The 20,000-nt window shown below is 38.9% G+C and overlaps 1 protein-coding gene across 4 annotated transcripts in view; it reads right to left on the bottom strand.

Moving 5' to 3' along the window:
- The window catches only part of Dlg5 (Discs large 5), a 670,182-nt gene that overhangs the window by 333,150 nt on the left and 317,032 nt on the right, over positions 1-20,000 (bottom strand). The gene's annotated exons all lie outside the window — the stretch shown is intronic.

The following is a 20,000-nucleotide window of genomic DNA, read 5'->3' on the forward strand; positions in this document are numbered from 1 at the left end:
TCGATAACTCTTTCTCTTCTTCTTCTTCTTGTCCTCCGTCCTGTTCAGCCTTTGTTGTTGCTTTCCTTGAAAAGAACTCTCTCTCTCTCTCTCTCTCTCTCTAGGTGTGTTACTAGCTGGCTATCAGAATTCCATCAGCCTCTCCACTAAAACGTACAACAAGTATTCAGATGCGCCCTGAACGTCAAACGACTAATTAGCCAATCAAATAAAAAAATTCTAACTTCATACAAAAAAAGCTGCTTCACCCTTGAAAACCTCCCATCGCAACAAACGTCTACGGGGAAAAAAAAACAACTACCCGATGACGAGGGAGACGAGAAAACTTGAATTTATGAGATAACAATTTTTGAGTACTGACTGTCAACCACCAGCTGTGATTTCTACCAACGTCCTTTTTCCCTTAACAGAGACGAAAAATTGTTTTAACACTGATCACAATCAATTTGAATCACTGTAAATGGAATTAAATCTATACCGTAAATCTCTCTATCTATTTACAAACAAATTTATGTCGAGAACATCTGTCTTCTTCGGCAGTAGTTTTGAGAAGTTCTAAGAGTAAGAGGTAGTCATTACAACAACACCGAGTACTTCCTGACGCTTCCTAACGTTCAGAGACTTATTCTTTCGTGCCAAGTTAAACAACCGACAAGACGGGACACGAAAAATAGTGAAAGTACAAACGCACACATACGCACAAACACACACGCAATATAAAGTACGAACGACACGCACGAGACAACAAAGGGCCGCCAGGCGACAACAGCTCACTCGGGACTCTTCTTCTTCTCGTCTATTGATTTTTATTATTTTCTCAGGAAATCGACTGCGAAAACAAAATCAGTTGGACAAGCCCCGACAACCAAACACAGTCACGCAGGAACACGACCACATCGTCAGCCAGATCGAAAATAGACCACTAGCACACTCTCTCTCTCTCACACACACACACACACACAAACACACACACCCAAAACCAGCAGCAAATGCTAAGCTTGCAAAGAGCGAGCGAGCGAGCTAGAGAGCGAGCAACAAGTCTTCCAAACGCCGGAACCGCTGATGCAGCTTCCAGTCCTTTTCTTCCTTTCTTTCTTACTCACTCACACCGTCACCTCTCTCTCTCTCTCTCTCTCTAACACTTGCACTCGCCTGTCAACTCTACTGGTTCTTATTTCCTCCTTTTTTCACTATACAGCACTTGACTTTATCTCTCTCTCTCTCTCTCTTTCTCGTTAGTTAACTTATTTTCCCTTCATCTTCGCTGCGTCGAATAAAGTCGCTTTTCCACGTGCTCCGTCGTCTACACCGCTTCTTCCTCCTCCTCCTGTTTTCCTCCTGAACGAAGAAGAAAAACGAACATTTAAAAACCACTTGGTTTTCCTTCTCCAGCGGTCACCATTACGATAGCAACAGCAGCATGTTGGGTCGAAGGAATTCCTCGAGATGTTTTCGTGGCTCAAACGACCAAATGCCAGCCAGAAATCAGGAACGGGTCATTCCAGAAAACTGAAAATATCAAAACACATGCACACACGCAGACCTTGATTTGTTTTCAATTCTATTCAGGTTTCCTTTGAACTGAATCATCTATTCATTATTTTCCATTCTAATTTGATCCAAGGTCAATAAGGAAAACTTAACATACTATGTTTTCTACTTTTGAAATTTTTAACTCAAGGACCAGAGACTTCACTACACACTTTACTTTTTATAAGTGAGGCACTATTTGCAGCTGCACCAATTCATGATTGAGGGAGGAAAAAACCAACAATGTACTTCGAGGCATCCGTGAGGCTTGGCAATCAATACTATGAGACTTTCTGTCTAATTTCTAGGGCTCCCTCGTCCGTCTCCTTCCCTTGGTTCCAGGACTTTCGGGGCTGACGACGCGACGGGAGAAAAATGAACCACACACGAAGTACACATTTAGATATACAGGCCACGTAAGATATATATATTCATATATCAACTTCTTTATCAACTAACTATTCATAGACTATATTTATAATATATATATATTCATATATAATTTATATATTATCTCTATTGAAAAAAAGTCTTCTTTTAAAATATTATCTGCTAGAATTTTTCTTATTAACTGGGCGGGACACACGCCATCCACTTCAAAATAGGCAGACAAATATATATATAATATATTCTATAGATATACTTCTATCTTTTTATTCTTCACTGAACAGAATCTCATTAAAGACTACGCGCACATCATCTTTCCTTCACTGTCAATGAACACTACATCGATCTTCGAGGATGACGACACAATTGCTGCGTATGGTGTATCAAAACAATACTCGCTGTCAACAAACAAACAAACAAACAAACAGACAGACGGCGGGCTCTGTTTCGAGAGAGAGAGAGAGAGTGCGAGCTAGCAGCAGCTATCCCTCGACAATCTTTGCTTCCGATTGCCGTGGCTGTGTAGAACTATCCCTCTCTCTCTCTCGGGTCTCCGTGAGACGACGTGGAAATAGCAGCGGTATTCAGCCGTGGAAATAAACGAGGAGTAGTTTCGGCAACAGAAGGGGGCTGCTACGAAAGGCCGCAATGATCGTGAGGGAATGACTTAAAGTAGCCGACGACGACGACGACGACGACGACGACGTTACCGACACGAGTGCCACTCCGACAACTATGTACATGGAGCACTGTCTCGTTCCTCTCTCTCTCCCCCACAACACAACAATCTCGAATCAAGACCAGTGATAATGAGAGTGAAGGCGATAATAATGAGAGTAACGGGAGACTTTGTGACTATTAATATGTTTCCTTCTTCACGTCTATCTATTTATCTATCTATCTATCTCTCTTTCTCCTTCCTTCTTTCTTGCCTTCTTTCTATCTCTCTTTCCTTCCTTCTTTCTCTCCACAACCGAATCACTAGGAGAGATAACAACAACAAGAACAACAGTGCCAACTGGTGCTGGAGTAGGACAGTGCCATGAACATCATAGCAATGTGGACGAGAACGAGGAACTCACTGGAGCAGTAGTGGTAGATGTAATAGTAGTAATAGCACTACTAACAGTAGTGGAAGTAACAGCAGCAGCAGTCGTAGAAAAAGCAGCAGCAGTGATAACAGTGTCAATTTTGGTAACAATAACGGCTGTTGTTGTTGCTCTCGGACGAACCCAGGGGGGGAGGACCGGGAGGAGGAGGAGGACGAAGAAGAGGAGGAGGAGGAGGAGGAGGAGGAAGCTAATACTTGAGCGGTGTTGTTGTTGTTGTGGTGGTGGTGGTGGTGGTGGTGTTGTTGTTGTTGTTGTTGATGACGATGCGACTGTGAGGCTGCCCCACCATCCTGCTGCTGATGCCCTAGCACCCCTGCCCATGGTCAGCTGCAGCAACAGTAGCAGCAGCAGCGACAGGAGGAGTAACTGTGCCTAAAACGACGAGTACGACGACGACGACGACGAAGGATGATGCGACGACAATGCCCATCGTAGTAGTAGTAGTGCTAGTAGTTGTAGTAGTAGTGGCAGCAGCAGCAAGCAGCAGCGACAACAACGACGACGCGAGAGAGAGAGAGGCCGTGCGTGAGCTGCCCGGTGGGGATGGCGGAGGCGGCACAGCAGCGGCAGCGGCGGCGGCGGCGGCGGCGGTGGTGGTGGTGTGGTGGTGGCAGTGTGACGGCGCGTGGCGAAGTGCGGCCTCCTGACGTTGCCCACTCCTGACCTGCAGGCGCAGGTGGGGGGAGGGGGGAGGGGGAGGAGGGGAGGAGGAGGAGGAGGAGGAGGAGGAGGAGGAGGAGGAGGAGGAGGAGGAGGAGGAGGAGGAGGAGGAGGAAAGAGAGGAGGAGGAGGAGGAGGCAACCAAGGGAGGAGCACCAGCAGCACGCCACCTCTCTCTCTCTCTCTCTCTCTCTCTCTCTCTCTCTCTCTCTCTCTCCGGAAAGAGGAGGAGGAGGAGGAGATAACTTGGGGTCGGTTGGTGGTGTCGAGAGAGAGAGAGAGAGAGAGAGAGAGAGAGAGAGAGGACTCTGCTTGTTGCTGCTGCCGACGACGACGACGTCGAAGGGGAAGGGAAAGCTCTGAAGGTAGCAGCGACGGCGGCAGGAGGAAATAACGAAATGAAAAGGACCTCTCAACATTCTTTTTGTTTCTCTTTATTTTTTTTCACATTAACTATCAATCAATCCAAGGCCTAGAGGCCCATCTACCATATGGCAGAGAAATTTAATTACTTTAACAATTCCCCATAATTTTTAGTATAAAAAATTATTTTTATCCCCATTTCGATAAAAAAAGGCATGAGTCAGCGAGTGTGTACGCTAAAGGGGGGATTCCAACCCACAGCCTCTCTGATTCACCCTCAGCCTTTAAGTCCCCTTTCCTCCCTCCTCCACCCCTCAAACCCGAAGCAGTGTACCCTCGAAGGGGGGAAACTATTCTTAACTTCTACAATGACCAGGAAACTGACACAGAGCAAGAGGAGACGACCCCATAAAAGCAGGGTTTTTTCTTTATTAATTTTTTTAAACTCCACATGAAGAAATACCTCATGCACAATGAATTGGGGTAAGAAATTCAACTGAATAACAAAGACAAAAAGCCTGAGAAAGTTTACGACGCGAATAATAAAAACTGACACAATAACCCGACGTCCGAATCCAGCAGAAATGACATGAAATGAAAACGGACGGGGAAAAATCACGGATAAAAAATGGCAGAGCAGACATTCACCCTATAAGGTCAAAGACCATCTCGAGGATAGCATTAAAAAAAAAGTTTCCAAATTAACAAATGAAATTAGTTATTCTCTGCGCAGAACCAGAGAATAACTAAAGAAAGCGACTGAATTACCATAAAGATATTTTTGAGAGAGAGAGAGAGAGAGAGAGAGAGAGAGAGAGAAATATGATTCTCGAGGAAACAATGAGTCTCGAGAGAGTGTCAAAACAGCCCCAGCTGAAACCTCCATACCCGACGAATGAATATTCACATAAAATCTCGACGAAAAAAAAAAAAAAAAAAAAAAAAAGGACGTAAATCGTTCTTTCTGAAACTCCCCTAAAAAGTGTTTAAAGGGCCACCTTTCACCGGCCCCCTCTCCCCCACCGAAATAAGACGTGGGAAGGGAGGAGAGGCGCTTCTAAAACCATAATCGCGGCGCTCAAGTGCTACTACGGAACAATGGCGCGCGCGCGAGGGGAGGAAGGGGGGGCGAGCGAGCAAAAGCGGGATCGGGACTTCCAAATCCATTTCCAATTAAAGTTCTCCTGCGAGTAACACCGCTTTTTCCCTTAATAGTAAACATTTCGTCGCCGCCCGTGTGTGTGTGTGAGTGAGAGTGTGTGTATGTGTGTGTAGAAACACGACTGATGCGACGAATGAAAATATTTTCGCCGTTAAGATGAGAGCCTGTAGCGAATTATTATTATTATTATTATTATTATTATTATTATTATTTACCCGCTGCTACAAAGAAACTCATTCGAGAGACTGAGAAACTACAAAACAATCTTTACGGCATCCAGACGGCCATTCTGTTAAATTATTATTATTATTATTTTAAGTAGTAGCTGTAGAATTCACTACGAAAAAATAAATCTCGGAATGGGAAAGATTTCTGCACCACCTTATGTAACTTTGAAAAAAAAAAAAATAAATAAAATAGATAAATAAATAAAAAAAAGTGAAGAATCAGAGAAAACGTTCAAAATATAACTGAATTTATCTTCCAACCACACACCGCTGAGCGGTACGTGACCAAATTTGATAAAAGAATAACGGGAAATGTTAAACTGCGTGTAAGTCTTACACTCAGTATGTCCCAGTCTGAGTATAAAACACATTCACACACACACACACATACATACACAAACCTTTGCATGGATAACAAAAACATATTTGCATCAATCTTCGTACAGACATTCAAACATCGATAAGATGAAGCTTGAATAAAGATTAATTAATAATTATAAGATAAAAATTATCTTTAAATAAAAAAAGCATCAATATCTTTAGGTTTTACCTTCTAGGAACAAAAGTCGACAGTTTTCCCATTTCTGATCAATCACAAAGTATTAAGATATTTAGAAAATATCTAAATACTTTTACCGCAGCACTCAAGGTAATGTATGGAACGCAAGGAACAAAACTTACATCGTTCAAGACGAAGTCAATCAGAAACTTTAACGCAATTTCAATTCACAAGTTCCAAAATCTCTGCCGTCCATCTTCGTAACACCGACAATACTTTTCCGTACATCTAGAACGAAAAGAAACATCGGCAATTCTCAGAAAATGAGTCTTCGCACGAGTGTTTCCCGGCTCTGCCCAATTTGGACGAGCATTCACTTTGTATATCTGACGTACATACCAGCATCATTTCTGCGGGGATTACGCAATTCAGTTACAACTCCATCAAACTATTCCGCAAGCGTGAGGAGCCCCGAAGGTGAAACCCCATTTGGAACTCTTTCCAAGAGAAATACTGGAGTAATCTAAGCATTCAGAATTAGGGATTCCCCGTAGGGAAGGTAGTGCCATCAGTGCAAATCAAGGGGTACACTGTAGGTATTCTTACTAAAAGGAGCTTGCAGCGTCCCATCGGCCCCTAGCTGCTGCACCCAATATTTAGCTTTTAACGCCATTCCAACATCCTTTCTTCAGTCCTGCTATTATATCACTGTAACTATTCTTCTTAGTGCAACTATAGGGTTTTCTCCCAGTTCCACCTTTAATCATTGTATTTAATAATATCCTTTGTCTTCTAGATCTCTTTACATGGTTTTTCAACCACTCCACCTTAGTCTTGTCACTGTCTTCAGTGCTGAATCGTCGAAAGTGCCCTAGTACTGAGTTAGCTAGCCTAAATTTCATAAATTTAAATCTGAAGTAAGAATGCAGCAGTATGTTGCACTGATGTACATGAAAAAGACAAAATACTTTCGAACATTACTTTGTGGGTAGTCCCTTACTAAGTTAAGTATACCTTAGTTTAACCAGACCACTGAGCTGATTAACAGCTCTCCTAGGGCTGGCCAGAAGGATTACAATTATTTTTCGTGGCTAAGAACCAACTGGTTACCTAGCAACGGGACCTACAGCTTATTGTGGAATCCGAACCACATTATACCGAGAAATGAATTTCTATCACCAGAAATAAATTCTTCTAACTCTTCATTGGCCGGCCGGAGAATCGAACGCTGGCCTCGGAGAGAGCTAGCCGAGTACGATATCGACCCACCCAATGAGGAACTTATTCCCTTACTAATAATCGCATCTACCAATATATTATATTCATCCAAATATTTGTGTTACTTACAAATTCTTGACAGAGCCTACCGCTTCCTGAACATTATTTCCTTGATCTGTATTGATGAAAGTACTGTATTTTCCCAATATACGAGCGGTCTCAAAAAACCCACTTTTATTAAATAAAGGCAGGTCACGCTTGAGAACATCTGAAAAGCCAACCTCGCATTACTAATCTGATTTGGAGACTGAATTTAGGTCACAAAACTATCCGTGCAGTTGAGAGGTGCTCCATTATTTATTAAAGCTATGGGTATTTATGCCTGTTCTGAGTTACATATGTTACAAGAGTTCTTACATTGACAGAGGAAAGCGTTCTTGACAACAACAGACAAAAGTATTGTCAGAGAGCATTAGAAGACGTTCACAAGAATAATTCACTCTAAAAGGCCAGACCAAACTTCCAGAATATTTCCATGGCTCATACACAAAACTGATTGTTTTTAACAATTTTCTTAAGCGTACCCCAGCTGTTATACTAAAAAGAAGTTTTCTTGATTGTGACGTCATTTTCCCATCAAAAACGTCCTGACTACGACGTAACTGTAAATACCAGGCTTAATACCTCTTAGTTAAATTAAAGTGGTGAGCAACCTCGAAATACATAATCTATAACTGCCGCGTCTCTCATTATTGAAATAATAAAACCTAATTAGTCTGATGTGCTAAAAGTAGATGCATTTAAAAAAAAAGCTTTCGATATAGAGCCAATTCATTTTCCTCTTTCGTGTAAGGCGTAAATGAACTTAAGATCATGTTTCCCTTTATCCGGGTCACTGGGCCGAGTAACCAAAAGCTCCTCCAGAAACCAATACAATAATTGGAAAGAAATGAAGGTGGGAAGGGTGGACGGAGGGGCGATAATTTCCTAACACTGCGCAAATAAGTCAAACAATTGCCTATTTTAGTTTAAATTGTTCATGGCGTAGTAAAAAATAAAATAAAATAAAATAAGATGGGAAGATGTTATGCAACAGAAAAATATTGTACAATATGATAAAGGTGAGTTTAATTTCCAAGTAAAACCTACTGGAAACAAGTAAAAAAATGCGCCGAAGTTTCTTCGGCGCAATCGAGTTTTCTGTACAATTTATAATGCTGTGTGAGTCGCGGCCCATGAAGCTTTCAGCCACGGCCCTGTGGTGGCCTGTACTATAGCGTTGCCAGACGGACGATTATGGCTAGCTTTAACCTTGAATAAAATAAAAACTACTGAGGAGGCTAGAGGGCTGCAACTTGGTATGTTTGATGATTGAGGGTGGATGATCACCATATCATATAGCAGCCCTCTAGCCTCAGCAGTTTTTAAGATCTGACGTCGGAGAGAAAAAGTGCGGACAGAAAAAAGTACGGACGGACAGACAAAGCGATCAAAATAGTTTTCTTTTACAGAACACTAAAAAGCAGGGTACTAACAAGAGCATCCATATTAAAGAACCGACTCTTGATAAAATAAAGCCTACGTAATTTTTTTCAGAAAATTACTTTGATAGTTAACAGTCTTTTAGGCAATTATAATAGAACATCTACGAAAGTCTGACAGACAATAAAATTCTTGACACAATAAAACATATCCAAAACATCCCATAGCCAATTGGTTAAATCTGCCCTTATCGAAGTTTTATTACCAAAGGGAAAGAAAATATTCTTATTTCTAAACTTTACCAAAATTTTACTAGACTCACCCCTGCGATTTACTTGGTAATGGGAGACAAGATCATTTGGACGAGATTTAAAACACCAACACAAAGTTTCCAAACGATTAAGTTTTTTGTCTGATTTTGCGCATGCGCTTCACATATTTCACCTAAAAAGATAAAAAGACAACGTACTGGACATCGCAAGAGTTCCCGCCATGGTTTTATTTACACTTTTAAGCCCCCTTTGATACACCAAAAAGAAGTGGACAGCAGTATTGTTCTTAGTTAATGATGATCTCGTCGAGTGAAATGTTCTTCAATCCAAAATATTTTACGTTTCTTCTTGCGTTTGTGACCCAGAGACCCCAACGTAATTTCTGTTCAGCTGAAGTGAAATGCGTAAACATGCAGCGGCGCAATTAGCATTTCTCTTGCGTTATTCAACTCCGGCGTTGCAATTTTGTTCCGTGAGGTATTCGCTTAGCAAGATCATGTTGCGTCGTCAGACTCAAGGTCAAGAGAGACAACGTCTACCCAACTGGGTGGAGTCGCCTCCCACCTGAGGTAACTACGTAAGCGATGACGTATGTTAGAGGTACCTGCTCATTACAGCAATTCACCTGCTGACGCAATAAGGAGGTAGACAAAGCTCCGCCTATACGGGGGATTTGGGGGGAAGTGAGCAGACCTTCTCTCTCTCTCTCTCTCTTGGCCTTGGTCGGACTTATTCTTATGAATCTCATTACATTAAAAATGGATGCATTACGGTGACAGACTTGCAGGTAAAAAAAAAATAAAAAATTTAAAAAAAAAAAGAGAAAATATTGGCATAAGTGAATAAAATGCAAATCTCATTACACCAGTGTGGTTTGCATCTTTTAGTTTCTATTCGAGTTTTCCTATGAGATGTATACATCATTTCCCCTGGTGGGGGCTGAATTATTCCAAATCTAAAATTATTACAGTAATATCAAGCAGCTTTAGAAAGAAACGACAGAATCTCTTAGTTTTTTTTTTAATAGTTGCCCTTTAAAGAACTAGAATATATAAGAAGCTGACCTTTTTTTTTTTTACACAACATACTAATGCAACAAACTCAAAGCAATAAAGTTCTTGAATCTATTAGGGAGTCAATCGTGATAAGAGTTCAGGCCTTCTTTCTGAAACCAAAAATACTGAAGTTCGGCTTTTAGGCTTCTACTTCTTTTTCAATGGACAAGGACAAAGTTTAACGCAGGATTTACATATATAGAATGTCCCTATCTGAACTTACGTACAGTTTACTGGCACATAAACAGCGATGACTTATTCTGAAATAGCTGAAATGTATATTTACATAAATATAAAATATATATATCGCCTGGTTACATAACCTTTTTTTATCCACGTAAACAACGCTGCTTCTTACAACCAGATAAACATTTTAAGAAAGAACTGATCCCCAAACAAATACGTTACTTCGATTTCATAATAAATCAGGAGGCCTGAGATAGCTTTGGGAAAAGACTCTTCGATGAAATAAAAAATAAAGGGATGGCAATTTCTTAAAGCCGTTCTCATTTTTGCTTCACTATATATTTTTCCCGTGTCAATCATCAGCTGCCATTAGAGATTCCTTTACCAAAATTTTCCCTGGAATTCTTAACTTAAAAATATTATTCATTAAAACAGCCTGTCTTCAGGGGTCAAGAGTAAATATGTGCAATATATCTACGTTTGGAGAAACAAATCCAAAGTTATGTAACTGTACAACTATACTGTATATAAAAATAAAACCATACCAAGCGCTTTCGAGAATCTGAGCCATTTCCACTTTCGAAATTGTACCGATTCTCGAAAGCTTTCTATATGGGTTTATTTTCAAATATATTTGTGCAGTTGCGTGACTGTGGGTTTGGCTCTCCATTTCAGGATTCACGCTGCTATGGTTATTTTCTTAAGTCAACGTTTATATGTATTTCCACCCAATACAAGATCAGACATAAATACACTACCCACTGCAGGGCATTCAGAAATCCATGTACTTTCACCCTCATTTAAGATTCACTCAAAGATGTATTTCGAGATTAAATACAAAAGACAAAAATAAATAAATAAATAAATAAATAAATAAATAAATAAATAAATAAAGGATTCTGCTCACTTCATTGGCCATTTCATCAGCGTGCCAATCATGGAACATGCAAGATCAAAAGGAGAGGATGTAGGCTACAATGTTTTCTCGCAGGATATAAAAGTGCAATATACCGGAAAGCCAAGACTTTGTGTGAGCCAACTTTGAATAATAAGCGCCAGGAAAAAAAATTACAATCAGAAATCTTCTTTCAATACTTTTATTGGTAAATACTTTCTATCATAGTTTAATAGCTGTGATGTATCAAGAGAAAAAAAAAAGAAGTAACAGGAACGACAACCCAACTATCTCTACTTTTTTTGAAATCCACCAATCAAAACTTTTTGTAAAGAAAACTCACATAAACCAGATAAACAAAAAACAAGGCAGAAAGTTACCAAGACTAAAAGGGACTCTTCAAAAGACGGTGGTCCGAAAAAAATAAGAAAAAATCTAATTCCTGTTCTAAGAAAACTTTACATTTAATGGCAACACAAAGACTGGCTAAGGGATAACGAAAAAAAAAAAATAAATAAATAAAAGCCAAGGGTATATCGACAGCTCGAGAAAAGAAAAGCACTAGGAGAAAAACAAACGGGAATAACAGAGACAGGACTCCGAGGAAAGTTAGTAGAAAAATTAAGTGTTTAATTTACAACGGAAGGGGGACGTAGCAACACTACGAGAGAAAACCTTAAAACAGTCAGACGTGGAAATTCATTTCACTTTCCTGTCTTGGCTTGCTATCAAAATATTCAGATGAGAATCCTAGAAACTATACACTTTTTACAGTTAATAGCACGTTCGTAGTTACAAAATATAACTCTGCTTAATCTACTTACAGAAGCCCCTAGCTTCAACCAAAGACATATACCAAATTTCCTGCAAATCTGCTTTTACCTTTCTCGCCTAATGGGTTAATGGTATTATAACCTCGTTTACCTCTAGAGGCAAAAAATCTTTCAAGCTCACAGTTTTCCCCGAATTAACAGACGGCTTGGCTGCAGCTAACCTTATCACAAAAAAAAAAAAGATAAATTTCATTACTTCCGAGAACAGTCCAAAGACTCCTCGAGGAGCATGGAAATGAAACTATCTTGATTACAGTAATTTTGTCAGCCAATTTTTCCCAATCATACATCTGCACTTCCCTCAAGCTCTAAAGATGGCCACCAACCAACAACACACACACACACACACACAAGCTCAGGGATCGGTTCTCTCGCTAGCCTTCTGCTTCTCTTCATTACTAACCTCGAAATCCCCCTCATGTCCTGACCGCACATAAATACCGAGTTGATCCCTCTATGTGACAGGTATTAAAACATGAAGACATACATCTGAAAAAATAAAGCGAGACATGAAGCACCAAAGGACGAGACGGGGCATAGGGCATTATATAAACAAAACATTAAAGGCTAAAGACACGGAGACGTGAACTTGCAAACTGTGGAATATCACAAATTGCGAGTGAACGCTAATTTTAGGGAAAATAATTGCGTTAAATAACTGTGTACTTGAACGAAAGGAGGAAATCTACATAATCAAAAGAAACATTATGCCAAACCAACCTTGGGCGTTACCGAACATAAGCATCACGAAAAGGGGAGATGGTTAGAACAAAAACAAAGATAATGAAAAAATGGGTAACTGGGGAAAAGAGCTACTCTATAACAACAATTGAAAGGGCCTTCAGGGGGATTGCAAGCCTCTGCAACTGCGATTTGCACAATTACCATACTACTGTAAGCTGTATCATATAAGTTTTCTCTCACATATTGCAATCAGTTGTTTTCTGAAAGTACACATCAGGGACAATGACCATAAACGAAACAAAACCGAAAAATTACTCACTCCCGATCCACACCCGGATACTCGCTTAAAAAAAAAATCGTATAAACTTAAGGAAATTCGTAAAAACTGCTCCCTATTTCATGGAACCCTGCTAACAAACGGCCAGACATACCCTAATAAAAACAACCTCTCGCTTGGAGGGGAAGATTTGTATACTTGTTTTTTTTTTTTTTTTTTTTTTTTTGCAGTTCGGTTGTGTACGCAAACGAACATATATACACTGTGTTACGTGATGGACCACAGGTGTGTTTGTAAGAGAGAGAGAGAGAGAGAGAGAGAGAGAGAGAGAGAGAGAGAGAGAGAGAGAGAGAACAGCCATCACAATAATGTACGCAATAACTTCATCTCTGCAGTGGCAAGGATGGTAACTTTTTTACCTACCGTCTTTAACTTCTACCAAAATCACCCGATCCTATGATATTAGAAGCCACTGCCCAACACCAGGTGACCTGGAGTATAATTAGTCCAAACTTCCACGGCCAGCAGGCAAACTTTACGTCCCACACTGGTCTTACTGCCTCTTAACTCCCGAAATATATATTACCTGAAGCAGGGAAAGCTTTTTATATTATGGAAACTATTCTCAAAATTGTCTGGAGTGTACTGGGGACATATAACAGTCTCTAACCTAATATAAAAAGGCGAGATAATACTTCTTTCAGGAATAAAGTTTTCAATCCCTCATCCTCCCTATAAATCACAATTTGAGCTGAAACAAAGCTATACGTTCCAATTTGGTAAATGTCATTGATAGTCTCTTTGTATATCGTCAATGCGAGACTTCGAAATACTGAGCAAAATATATACAATAAATGGACTCGTGGAGTTTGGTGAGAACTGAACGAATATGGTTAAAGCTATAGCCAAGGTATTGCGTATTTATCCCACCCTGAAAAGTTAATATCCTCCAACAATCTTCCGGTTTTAAAATCATTTATTATTTGTTCGCCCTCAAAAAAAAAAATTAAATAAATAAATGAATAAAAAAAGCTTTACCAAAAGTGGACAAAACGTGCAATCAAGGCTTTCCAGAACGTAAATGAACGTACATACGTACGACTAAAAATTTTCCGTACGATATTATATCACTTCTTTACTCTAAAAATAAATAATTTCCATGCAAGGTTCCTGGGGATATGCAGCCTCACCAAAATTAGCGTTTTATGATGACAATGTCTTAAAAACATTAACTTATAAAATCATTATTTTATTTATAAAAGGGAATAACTACCACGTTAATTCTACACTTCGTTTGACTTGTAAGGAATTACCAGAAATCGTCAATTATTAGGGAAAAACGAACAAACAAAAATGACTAAACATTACTTAAATTATAAAAGTCTCTCTTTCTCCTTGTAATATATGAATAACACCATTCTAAAATGGAACCTTAATAACGAGTCAACTTAACTGCCCCCCCTCTCTCGGGGGCTTCGGTCCACAACCAAATAAGAGATGACTCGAATAAACAAATAAATGAAAAAATGGTTCACAGCGTTTCCACCACTCCCAGGAGAAGGCAGTTTTAAGCCCACACACCCTATGACCCCTGGGAGAGGTACTCATCCCCCCTCCCCCACCCTTGAGTATTCCAACGCCACTGCGACCTTTTCTTCTCCTACTTACCCAGGGGCATTACCTCTCTTCACAAGAAAGTCTGTTTCACGTAATGTACTCCAGATGAGAGACCAGCCTCTTCTGAAAAGGACCATCCCTCCATCCTCTCCCACCTACTCCCATTCCCACATTCCCACTCCTCCAAATCCTACTTCTTGACTTGTAGGGTCATTTACAATCCCCTAGAATACCAAGACGGCGACTGGAACACGCTCCTTACTACGGGGACACAGAACATTTAAGCAGGATGTATAAATATGTAGGGCATATTCAACATACTGTATGCTCGGTATGCTGTAGCATGACACTTATCATTATTCGATTGCGCCTGGGATGAGACACACAGCACAGCTCATTTTCTCTCTCTCTCTCATACCAATACACTTACATGACGACTCCTCTCTCTCACTCTCTCTCTCACTAACATACTTACATGACACCTCTCTCTCTCTCTCTCTCTCTCACACACACACACACACACACACACACATAGAGAGAGAGAGAGAGAGAGAGAGAGAGAGAGAGAGAGAGAGAGAGAGAGAGAGAGAGGCAAATTATAATGACACGACCCGCAGGATGGATCAGGTAATTAACGATGGTGGTCATAAGAATTAAGTACCGTATGTAATTTAATGGTTCCTACTGTACGTACGGAGCCATAAAACTACCTCTTGACATTAACCTCTATAATTGCATCCCGTATCTTTGCTAGCAATTACTGACAAAAGGAGGAAATACAATAATATATATATATATATATATATATATATATATATATATATATATATATATATATATATATATATATATATATATATATATATATATATATATATATATATATAATATATATATATATATATATATATATATATATATATATATATATAACCTCTTAAATATTTAACCCTGTTTCGACAGTTCTACTAATTCTTCAATTGTGTTGGATTCCAAGTACATTTTTTCCTTTGTAATCCCCATCTGTCATTTATATGAGGTTTCTTTGTAAAATTACTTTTATATTTCTTCAGTCTGCTAAGTAAAGGACGACAATCGAATGGCCTCGCAGCACTCCAGTGTTTCTCTTTCCTATGGATTTTGCCTTTATATATATGTATACATATATACACACACACACACACACACACACACACACACATACACATATATATATATATATATATATATATATATATATATATATATATATATATATATATATATATATATATATATATATATATTGAAATCTAAGGGCCCGTGATGTCAACACTGCAAGATAACCATATATTTTTGGCTGATGTTACTTCAACACTGATCACTAGTGATTACAGCATTCACTGCAGCTTGCCGATTGTCCACCAATGCGGAAGTTGAAAACTACCTTATAAATGGGTCAGATTTGGTCTAAACGGAAACATACTTGCCTTCATTTAACGATGACTGGTTTCCTAGTAGCTGTCTGGCATCAGATATAAAATGGCTTTCCACTCACACACAGCAATTTAGTACCTAAGGCACTAAGCTACAGAGATGTACTCAATATGCATACCCTATAGTTAGCAATGTCGTTGTACAGATGGCATATAGCCTACCATGCGAGTTAGTTCGAGTCTTGTAATAACCTCGTCTCCACCACGTAATATGTCATGTAAGGTCATTTTCTCTCTCTCTCTACACATCCATTTATCATAGTAACTCTTGCTGCGTCTATTATATTGTTTCTTACTTCTCTCTTCCTGCCAAGGTTGTCATGTCATATAATCTCTCTCTCTCTCTCTCTCTCTCTCTCTCTCTCTCTCTCTCTCTCTCTCTCTCTCTCACATATGACAATACAATAAATTTTCAAAATGAATGGAAAATGTTTCAGCCTGTCTCCTATTGCAACGACTTAATCATGCTCGAAACCAAAATTTCTCAGTTCTTCAAGATATACATATCAATAAGGACGACGCCGGTGGCTAAATTAGTGATCGTGATTAACTCGCCGCATTTAATAGTCAAGAATATGTGGCAAAATTCAGTTGTACATGTAGTCCAATTTCCGATGTTCCCCTGACAGATTCAAAATCGTCGTTTGATTAATGGGAGCTACGGCTGTTATTAAGCAGAGAACAGCGTTTGTAGAAAAAGTGGCTATAACTATTGCTAGATTTTTTATGCAAGATCATAAAGTGAAAATGTTGTTGACTCTTCTATATTCATACATTAATTGACCATGGCAATTTTTGAAAATTGCCATTTCTCAGAAAAAACGTATTTTTCAACATAAATCAAAACACTCTATTGAAAATGTATATTTCTAAACCAAAATCTGTATACCATGGGCAAAATAAAAGTACATTAAACTCAATATTACATGGGATATTATGTACTCTTTCCATCACTATTTTCTGTAATTACTCATATGGTTTAGTAAAAAATAAAAAACGAAAAATCATCTCTAAGCCATTAGAAACCAAGCTGCTTTGCGTAAATAGAAGAGAACTTTGAATTTCTAATTATAAATAAATATTACACCAGTCCAGAAAGGAAAAGGCGTAGGATGAATATACAAGGTAGTAAAAAGAATGCTTACAATAAAATTGTAATGAAAATAGGTCCAATGAAACTAAAAATCACTAAACACAGAAAGTTGAAAAAAGCGTCTGTACGAGTTACAGTAACAACAGAACTGTCCCACAGATATCAAAATTTCAACTTCCCTTCGGAAAACGCTTTTAAGACGAGTATCTCAAACTCTAGCAACTTTCAAGTTCACGTTCAATCGGAATAACAGAGGGCGAAAAGCGGCGGAAGAACGCCCAAAACCATGAGGAAACAACGGAGAGATGATAATCCGGAAGTGGCCTTTCTAAACACAAGCCTCTGCTACGTAACAGTAGTGCCACAGGAGTGCCTAACCTCGCACACACACACACAATTAGGCGACGCTTGAGGGAGAGGGTAACCAGTTTCCTCCAGGGAAACAATTACAGCCATAACCCCAGTAGAGTACGCGTATACAGACCCCAGTTGGTTGATTAGGTTTCCTGGATAAATGATGACATTGATCGGCAGATGACTTACCTGGAAAGAAAAGATAAAAGAATAAATATATTTTTAATCCCAAATGCAAAAATAAATAAATAAATAAATAAAATAAACCTGAGACATTTAGCTAAATGTCACAGGAAACTACAAAACTAGCTAAATTCTTCTATTTTCCTGAACATACTGATCTAGCCTCTTCATCGCACACTTTGATGTTCGGCGATTTACGTAAATTACACTTGCACTTCACACGAAATTTGTCAAGAGTTATTTCCACCAACATTGATATTAGTCAAGTATATCAACCAAACACTTTACATCTGTTTTGATAACAGAGTTACAACAGTGATAAATTTTTCATATATAATCTCCGGAATGATTATTTCAACAGGATGAAATAAGTTTTGCGTTGTATTCGTTAATAATATATATCAAGATCCCCAAAACAAATAGATAATCATCAGAGTTTACGAATATAATACGGTACACGCTAAATTCATATAATCGTATGACTATAATCCACTGAAATAATTAGTTATATTACGAAAAACAGACGGAATCTGTGTGCGACTGCAATCATTCGCAAAGTAAAACAAAGAGCAACCAAAATACTAAAATCTTGAACGCTTTTGCGTAAAGACAGCCTGAAAAAAAAATAATAAAAATGACACAACAGTCCCATGAGAAAAATTTATATATATACGAATGTCTTTTTTACTTTTCATTCTCACACTGTTCTGTATATACAAATAATACAAAGGTGAAGGCCTCTAATCAAAATAATGACTCGCCAATCGAGGTGAAACATACATAAAATAAAGCATTTCGCATATTTTCAATTAAATCAAAGTTACACTGAAACTTCTTGTGCATGAGAGAGAGAGAGAGAGAGAGAGAGAGAGAGAGAGAGAGAGAGAGAGAGAGAGAGAGAGCACAGAAAATTTCCAGGGCTAAACTCTGCTGCTTCTTTTATGGCGACACTACTCACTTAAGGAGGCACCACAAGAGGTCCCCAAAACAGGGAAAATTTCCAGAACGCGTCACTGACTTAATTCAATCCATTAATTTCAACGTCAGGCGGTTTTGCTGCGTCGTGTAAAATCCTAAATTTCAATTTCATTACCCCGCATTGCTGACAACATGGCCAAAGAAAAAAAATCTTGATGAATGGACAAAGTTCTGAATAAAATGGCCGAGAACAAATACCAACCCCCCCCTGAATGGTACAAATACTGTTTGTGTTGACTAACATAATATAACCGATACAGGAACGGAAATAATTACCAAACTCGTGTAATAATAATATTTCTCCTCTAAAACTTGATTAATTAATCAGATTAAGATACTGCTATGGTATCCAATCTTAAACCTAGAAGTAATTTCTTCATGAGAGAGAGAGAGAGAGAGAGAGAGAGAGAGAGAGAGAGAGAGAGAGAGAAATATGCAGATGCTGTCCTAATCCGCAAAACGCCACGAGATTTGCAATACTTTATCAACAGGATGTCTCAAGTAAACGGGAACATGGTGCCTACTATAAATCCAACGAAAGCACAAACTATGAGGACATGCATGGAAAAAGGAATGAACTAAAACAAGACGGGAACGGATTAGTGAGATTGAATCTTTCAAGTATTCAAGAATAATCTAATCCTGGACAAGTTTTCGGGAGTTGGGGACTTCGTGAAAGATTGGAAAGGCAAATCAAACAATGGGCTGCCTGAATAAGATTTGGAAATCAAATACACTGGAACTGCATACGAAAGTAAGGTTATAAATGAATTCAGTACGATCTTGATTACTAGACAGACAAGACTCATAGTATGACAGTGAAACGGTTAAAATATTTTATAGATCTGAGAATAAGGCTTTGAAAAGAATAAGAATCAAGAGGTAAAACTGAGTGAGAAATTATACTATAAGAGAAATTACGGAAGTTCCGTATGCAAATGAGATGATGACGAAAGGGAGACGGGTATATACTCTGACAGGTTATTCTCACCTTCCCTGACCTGCTTCAATAGAAATTATGAGACGGAAGTTGGGCAGTGATTGGAGGTTTGTGGAAGTGAAAGCAGAGGAAACACATAAATGGAGGAATTTCACAGAAGCCTCTGCGCTGCAGGGTGTTCGGTGTGATAATGTGTATATCTACGGGAGATATATTGATGACATTTTCATCACAACAAAGAGGGACAATGACACAGATGAACTGGTAAATAAACTCCCAGCAAACTCAACATTAAACTTCACCGTAGAAAAGAGTGTTAACAAAATGCTTCCCTTCTTGGACGTACTTGTGACACAAAAAGATGACAAATACAATACCACCGTATGCACTAAGACCACAGATGCTGGGAGGTGTTTCAATGCGAAAAGAGAATGACCTGATACATATAAACGATCTGTAGTCAATGCATACATAAAGCGCGCCATAACACTGTTCAATATGGAAGGTGACAAACGAGG

Source organism: Macrobrachium rosenbergii, chromosome 4 (genome assembly GCF_040412425.1).
Source record: "Macrobrachium rosenbergii isolate ZJJX-2024 chromosome 4, ASM4041242v1, whole genome shotgun sequence".
In the NCBI taxonomy this organism is placed as follows: Eukaryota; Metazoa; Arthropoda; class Malacostraca; order Decapoda; family Palaemonidae; genus Macrobrachium; species Macrobrachium rosenbergii.